Genomic DNA, 8,496 nt, shown 5'->3' with positions numbered 1-8,496 from the left:
CGCGTGGGGTAACTATCTTGCAAAGATACTCAAACATTAAATAATTTAGTGAACACAGTTATAGCCACAGAGGCTCTAATGATGCCCAGAACGACCACTGGGATTGCGAGAACCATGGAAGACCGTTTTACAAACGGAAACAGAAAGGAAGCTGAAAGGCAAGCAAACCTCAATATTGCTTTAACATTTGCTATTCCCCAAAACCAGGAAATGACAAAGAGGATAAGGAAAACAATACATTGAAACAGGGAGTAAAGTGAATTGGAGATCAAGGATGGCCAACAAGGTTTTACTGCTGAGGCATCAATGCAAGATTTTTGCCACAAAATAATAATTTAATAATTTAAGAAAGAGAATATTCCTTTGAATTATGATGAGGGAGTGACACCATACTCTTTTATGCATAAACTTAACAAACTTAAACACTGAAATGATGTAAAAAAAAAACAAAGAAGCAAAAAGCCTGTTTGTGGATTGTTGCCATGGTAACATGGAGAATGCAAGTATATTATGGATGCAAAACAGGTCCAAACTGGTTAATTTGGATGTACATGTCGTCTGATGTTTTCGAAGCTCATTCGTCATAGATCTTCGTGGAGCCACCATTACCAATTACAGACTATGGGGATACCAGTGAGGCTATCTGACTCGAGGTAACATGACCAAAATAAAATTACCATGGTATTTGCTTGCATCCATCCGCAGTTTTGCTGTAATGTAATTAAAGAACTCGTTTTGGAGCTCACAATAGGTGTCTAAATGTGTACTTTTGAAACTTCTGATTTATAAAAACGTCAGCCTCGATTTGCTCTGTAATGCTGCATGACGGATGGTAATTAAAGGTCGCCAAACTTGCCAGCCGAAGGAATAGCTTGCACCACAAGACATACTTGCAAGGTAATTTTAAAGACTTGTCAGGTGCTTGTGAGGTTTTCACGTTAATAACTTTTATCATGCTTGTCCAGATCCTACAGTAAAATGTGTAGGGTGTAAATGAAAAGTGGTGGTCAGTAACAGAAGTGGTTGAGAGTATACGCTGATGTCGGAGTAAAGCTAATGCAATATATATATATATATGTATATATATATTGTTACGTTTGTGGAGGGCTTAGTTTAGCATGGACCGCATGACGCGTAGAAAGCCCACCTCGATGTACATAAGCAGGGTAAACGTTGAGCTTAAGAGTGTTTACGTGTCGCCACACGGAGGGTGGCTTTGTGTTAATTAGTTCTAAGGCATAAGATTAATAATTCCCAGTATGTACTGCCTCCTGTGATTTTCACTTATGTTTTAGTTAAACTAAAAAGGGCCGCCATTACGAATGACAAGAACGACGAAAAGCTCCAGTCACCCACAACACCGTCATTCCGACAGAGACCCGAACATTTGCCAATTGGCAAGTAACCCCCGCCCCCCCCGAACATTCTCGATGGGCGTCAAGAAGGGGCGTACAAATACAAATATGCCTCTGAGGCATACAAATATGCCTCAGAGGCTCTGCCCTGAAGGGGATGATTGGTCGGGGAGATGGGATGAGTCGATGGGACGTCAGGATTGGTCGTACGATGTCAGAGAGTTGGAAGGTGGTCGCAATTTTGGCTCTCGCTTGTGCTGGCTTTGTGGCAGGCGGTCACGGTTTCTGGTGTGCATTTGAGAACTGTTCGGAGCCCAGTAAACCTTGCAGCGTTGGAGTCAGGGGTGTCGTATGCTCTTCAGGGGTGCTCTTCGAGGGAGCTAAGGGCCGGGTTGTGCTGGCTCGGCCGGGATCGAGCGGGGGAACGTTGGCTGTCTGCTGCACGGCTCGGTGTGCTGGCACAATTGACTGGCGCCATTGTTCGGGCGCTTAGACGCGCGGTCCACTCAGTGACGGATCCCACCAAAGTACTCATCGAGACCAGAGCTGGGTGCCAAATCTAAAGTGGGGATTTTCTTTTTCTTTTATTTTATTTTACCCCTGTCTTGTAATATTGTGTCTAATGGAGGTGCCTCAATTTCAGAATTAAGCTTACCTTACCTGTCGTTTTGTGAGCCTTGCATTTACTTTCATTAAATCATTATTTGTTGCCTTTTACTTTTGTGTCGTGTTCGTTTACTCATTTGTGGGTACGAGGAATACAACCCCGTGGCGGCCGTCCGATCAGGTAAGGCTTCGAGCCTTTCCCGTTCGCGCGAAAATATAATCCCGCCAAGTTTCGAAATATGCATCAGAGTTAACTGTTTGGCTATCTGTCCAAGGCTGGTCTTCATCGGCCATGGATTTGACAATATATATATGTATATATATATATATATATATATATATATATATATATATATATATATATATATATACATATATATATATATATATATACATATATATACATATATATAATATATATACACAGTCACGTGAAAAAGTAAGTACACCCCATGTAAAGTTTTGACTTTTTCAACATATTTCAACATACAGCTATTTGATCTTCATTTCAACAATATTGATAGATAAAGGTGACATAATATAACAAATATAATGAAACATTTACATTTTGTAGTCCATTGTATAATTTAAAAAAACATAAATGCAAATTTTGCATGTGGAAAAAGTAAGTACACCCCTACATTTATCACTACTTCAAATACCTAAAATTAGAATCAGGTGCACCAGCTCAGGTGAAAATGATTAGAACATCGTTAGAGAGGATCTTGGAGGAACCTGTCTTATTTGAACCTCAGACATTTAGTTTGGTTTGCTCTTTGTTGTTGAAGTGTGCGGCGTCACCATGCCTAGATCAAAAGAGCTCTCTGAGGCCTTCAGAAAGAAGGTTATAGATGCCTACGAGTCTGGGAAGGGATTTAAAAAGATCTCCAAAGAATTTGAAATCAATCATTCGACTGTCCGGAAGATCATCTACAAGTGGAGAAGATTTCAAACAACTGCCAACTTGTTCAGGCCAGGCCGCCCCAGCAAGTTCAGCCCGAGAGCAGACCGCAAGATGCTGAAAGAAGTCTCGAAGAACCCCCAGAATGTCATCACAGGACCTACAGGTAGCTCTTGCCACTGTTGATGTCAAAGTGCACGAGTCAACCATTAGAAAGAGGCTGCACAAATTTGATCTACATGGGAGGTGTGCCAGGAGGAAACCTTTGCTGTCCAGAAAGAACATCAGGGCAAGACTAAAGTTTGCCAATGAACACCAAGGCAAAGACGAGCACTTCTGGAACAATGTGCTCTGGACAGATGAATCAAAGGTAGAGCTATTTGGCCACAGTACCAGAAAACATGTTTGGCAAAAACCAAAGACAGAATTTGACCACAAGAACCTGATACCAACTGTAAAGCATGGTGGTGGAAATATTATGGTTTGGGGCAGCTTTGCTGCATCAGGGCCTGGGCAGCTCACCATCATATAATCCACTATGAATTCTTCATTGTACCAGAGGGTGCTTGAGGATAATGTGAGGCCATCTGTCAGAAAGTTGAAGCTCAACCGAAGGTGGACCTTGCAACATGACAATGACCCTAAACATCTATCTATAATTCCAGTAATCTCTGTACGTTTGTACGTTTGTACGTTTGTCTGTCTGTGACCGCTGTTTCTCGACAACCACGGGTCCGATATACTTTTAACTTGCCAGGTATATTGCTGGGGACCCGAGGATGTGCCTTTTCAAGGTTTCATATTAATCGGACAATTACTTACCGAGCTATGTCCAAAAAACGATTCAACCAATCAGAGAGCAGCGAACGATCGCGTGTGCCGGCGTTGCGAATGGACCAAACCATTCCATGTAAATAGAGGGGGGGGTTCTGTGGTCGTTGCGAATGGACGAAACCATTTCATGTAAATAGAGGGGGGGGGGGGGATTGTCACTGTACTCGCAAGCCGTTCGCCGTTCGCTTTGGCGTTGCGAATGGACCAAACCATTTCATGTAAATAGAGGGGGGGGATATAATTTTAGATAGATATATAGTACGGGCATATATATAGTACGGGCATGCCCTAGTACCAGTAAATCCACCAAGGAATGGCTGAAAAGAAAGAAATGGAGACTTCTGGAATGGCCAAGTCAAAGCCCGGATCTAAATCCCATCGAAATGTTGTGGGGGATTTGAAACGATCTGTGCATGCAAGAAACCCCTCAAACATCACACAGCTGAAAGAATTCTGCATGGAGGAGTAGGCAAAAATTTCTCCCAGTCGATGTCAGAGACTGGTAGACAGTTATAAGAAACGCCTACTTGAGGTTGTTTCTGACAAAGGGGGCAATACCACCTATTAGAGCCAAGGGTGTACTTACTTTTTCCACATGCGAAATTTGCATTTATGTTTATTTAAATTATACAATGGACTACAAAATGTAAATGTTTCATATTTGTTATATTATGTCACCTTTATCTATCAATATTGTTGAAATGAAGATCAAATAGCTGTATGTTGAAATATGTTGAAAAAGTCAAAACTTTACATGGGGTGTACTTACTTTTTCACGTGACTGTATATATATATATACAGTGAAACCTTGACTTACGAGTGCACCAACTTTCGAGTTTTCCGAGATACGAGCCGTCACTCTGGCGGTTTTTTGCTTTGAGATGCGAGCCGAGATCTGAGTTACGAGCTTACGCCACCCGCCACTAGGTGGCCCAACGAGCGTTCCGGTCACGTGGTTATCTTGCCGTGCAAGCATCTCTGCCGTTTATCGCTGCTGCTTTGTTTTCGCATGTTGGTTATTTTGGAAAATTTCTTAGTTTTAACCATGGGTCCTAAGAAATTGAATGCCAAGGGCAGTACTGAGAAGAAGAAGAGGATGATGTGCTTGGATATAAAACACGCAATCGTCGAAAAACATGAGCGAGGTGTGCGTGTTGTCGACTTGGCGAGGCAGTACGATCGTAGCAGTACGATCGAAACATTTTGAAAGGGATGAAGAAACAAACCTCGTTGGACAGGTTTTTATTGAAACGCCCTGCAAGTGAAAGCGAGGAAAGTGTGGCGAAAAAGGCAAAAGTCATCTCCTCCACCTCCGCCAGCATCTTCGTCTGATCTTCAAGGTAAATACACTTAATAAAACCAGTTTATTTCTTTACATTGTGGCGGACACGGAGGCTCACTGGCGTGGTGACATCATTCTGCGCACCAAGTGGGCGTGGGCCACGCCGAGGGGTAGGCGTGGCCTCAGGATATACACCGGGCGCGCAGCCCGGAGCGCGCCAGCGCCAGTGTTACAGTGAGCTCTTGAATAAAGACTCTTACAAATTACCGCGTTGTCCGCTTCCTCCTTGTTTACAAGCAGCGCGCGTAACGCCGCTTATTATGTGCAGTATATACGAGGTCGTGCTTGTTTATACATTATTTGTTATTTATAAAGTACATTTTTCTTATTTAAAAACACGTAACAAAAAAAATTGGTGTGGTTTTTTGGGGGCTGGAACGGATTAATAGCATTTCAATGCATTTTAATGGGGAAATTTAATTTGAGAAACGAGCAAATTGAGTTACGAGCTCGGTCACAGAACGAATTAAACTCGTAAGTCAAGGTTTCACTGTATATATATATATATATATATATATATATATATATATATGTATATATATATATATATATATATATATATATATATATATATATATATACTAGCAGAAGTACCCGGCATTGCCGGGCGGGGGAGGGGAAGGGGAAGGGGAGGGGAACGGGGGGGTGGGGGGGAGCGAGCCCCTTGGCAAAGCGAGCGATTTTTTTTTCATAGCGTCATAGCGTCATATCGTTCATAGCGTTTCATAGCGTCATAGCGATTTTTTTTTTCATAGCGTCATAGCGTCATATCGTTCATAGCGTCATAGCGATTTTTTTTTTCATAGCGTCATAGCGTCATAGCGGTCATAGCGTCTTAGCGTTTCATAGCGGCATAGCGATTTTTTTTTCATAGCGTCATAGCGTCATATCGTTCATAGCGTCATAGCGTTTCATAGCGTCATAGCGATTTTTTTTTTCATAGCGTCATAGCGTCATAGCGTCTTAGCGTTTCATAGCGGCATAGCGATTTTCTTTTTTCATGGCGTCATAGCATTCATAGCGTCATATCGTTCATAGCGTCATAGCGTTATCACATGATCGCTCTGAGCGAATCAGCGCCCACCTGCTCTGATTCCGTTGATTCCGTGCGCTGAAATGCGCTGAGGTAAATATGAATAAAAAATATGGATCGTCAAATATTTTGAGTTCGGCCATGTTCGTCCCACGCTCAATGGCCATGTCTATATCAAATATCAAGCACGTAAGCCTCTCCGTTTAGGAGTCTATCGGTAACATTACACACACACACACACACACACAAACTGTGTTTTATATATATATATATATATATATATATATATATATATATATATATATATATATATATATATATATATATACAGTATATATATATTGCTACGGTTTTGAGATTTGTACAGTGAGCTCAATAAAGGTTAAAGGTTGCCCCCCATAGATAGTCACACAAGCAACATGTAGCCTCGTTTGTAGTATAGTTATGTCTTAGTATATGTGAGAGTAGGCCCCTTCCAGTGTTAATCCTGCGTTGTGTAAAGACAGGAGAATAGGTCCTACTTCGGCAAACCATTCCACCTCTGTGGGCGCAATCCAGTTTGTTAAGCATTGGTTGTTCATTAGTCGAGCTAACACGAGGTAGGCCTAAAAAGGTGGGGGCGGCATTGAGGTCAGGAGCGGCAGAGGCGATGACGATAAGAATGAGCCGCCAATCAGAGCTCAGAGGTGGCAGCGTCAGAGGGCGTGGTGAGAAGAGTCTGGTGAGCTCCAGAAGGTGTGCGGGGCGTGCCTATATAACCCGATGCGCAAAGCCCTCAACAGGACTGCAGCGTTGTGAAGGACTTGCCGGGGGAAGAGCACTTGCAGAGGAGAGGGAGAGGACTTGCATCACTCGCACTGTATAAACTTGACTATTGCTAGAGATACGCGGGCGCAGCCAGGGCATTTATAACTTGCGCGTTTCAGCCAAGCGAGTGAACGAATCTGCGTAACCGCCCTTCGCCATAAAAGCCGTCCCGCCTTTGCCATAATAGCCCTCCCTGCCATTCGCCCCGACATATCACCGTTGCTCGAGAGACGCGCTGCCTGGCCTTGTTTTCGCCGATCCCCATCTACCCGGATGTGCTGGGGACCGTGGAGAGCTGAACGAGAACCACCCTTGGACGCGCTGGGGAACACCTGACCATCTGCAAACCCCGTGTGAGTGTGTGAGACGGGCCCGTTGTCTTTGGGAATTAAGAATAAGACTGTATAAGGATTTCCCTGTGTCTCTTCGTCCTGAACTGTATATACGTGTGATACCCATTAAATCAATCTGTTCTTCATTTCTTCTGAATTCGATCGTTCCCGTGATTTCTCCATTGACTAAGCGTGGCATGAATAAGATCGCTTAAATCGGGTCCATTAATTATAACTGCGCGGATCACGTGTATGCAAACCGCTCGGCGTATTCCAACCACACGTAGCTCGTGCGGGGCTTGTTTCCTCGCTTCCAGGGCAGCGCGAGTACTTAGGTACGAGCGAGAATTTGGTCCCGAAACCCTATTTTGCGCTGTCCGGAAGGGACGTAATAGGTCTAGGTTCACGGCAGGCCAGTAAAGACAAGGGGATTAATCCCCCCTTGATAACGGAAGAAGGTCAGCGACAGAACCACAACAATATATACAGTATATATATATATATATATATATATATATATATATATATATATATATATATATAGTTACGGTTCTCCCCGCCGCCCTTCTTCCCCTTACCAAGGGGGGATTAATCCCCTTGTCTTTCTGGGCTTGGCGGAACCGAGACTGGAGACGTCCCTCTCGGACACACGCGGAGTAGGGTTTCGGGACCACTTCTCGCTCGTACCTAATTCCCCGCACTGCCCTGGGAGCGAGGAAACAAGCCTCGCACGAACCACGTGTGATGTGAGTACGCCGAGCGGATTGCGTACACGTGGTCCGCGCAGTTACTCAGATGTTGGAACCCGATTAGAGCGGTTCTATTAGTGCCACGCGTAGTCAATCAAAGAAACCACAGGAACGATCGAATCGGGAAGAAAGGAATAACAAAGGGTTTAATTATTTCCCATACGTACAGTCATGTGAAAAAGTAAGTACACCCCATGTAAAGTTTTGACTTTTTCAACACATTTCAACATACAGCTATTTGATCTTCATTTCAACAATATTGATAGATAAATGTGATATAATATAACAAATATCATGAAACATTTACATTTTGTAGTCCATTGTATAATTTAAATAAACATAAATGCAAATTTCGCATGTGGAAAAAGTAAGTACACCCTTGGCTCGAATACGTGGTATTGCCCCCTTTGGCAGAAACAACCTCAAGTAGGTGTTTCTTATAACTGTCTAACATTCTCTGACATCGACTGGGAGAAATTTTTGCCCACTCTTCCATGCAGAATTCTTTCAGCTGTGCGATGTTTGAGGGGTTTCTGG

Source organism: Myxine glutinosa, chromosome 5, assembly GCF_964187855.1.
Source record: "Myxine glutinosa chromosome 5, kmMyxGlut1.1, whole genome shotgun sequence".
Classification (NCBI taxonomy): domain Eukaryota; kingdom Metazoa; phylum Chordata; class Myxini; order Myxiniformes; family Myxinidae; genus Myxine; species Myxine glutinosa.
Note: the sequence above shows the minus strand (reverse complement) of the source record.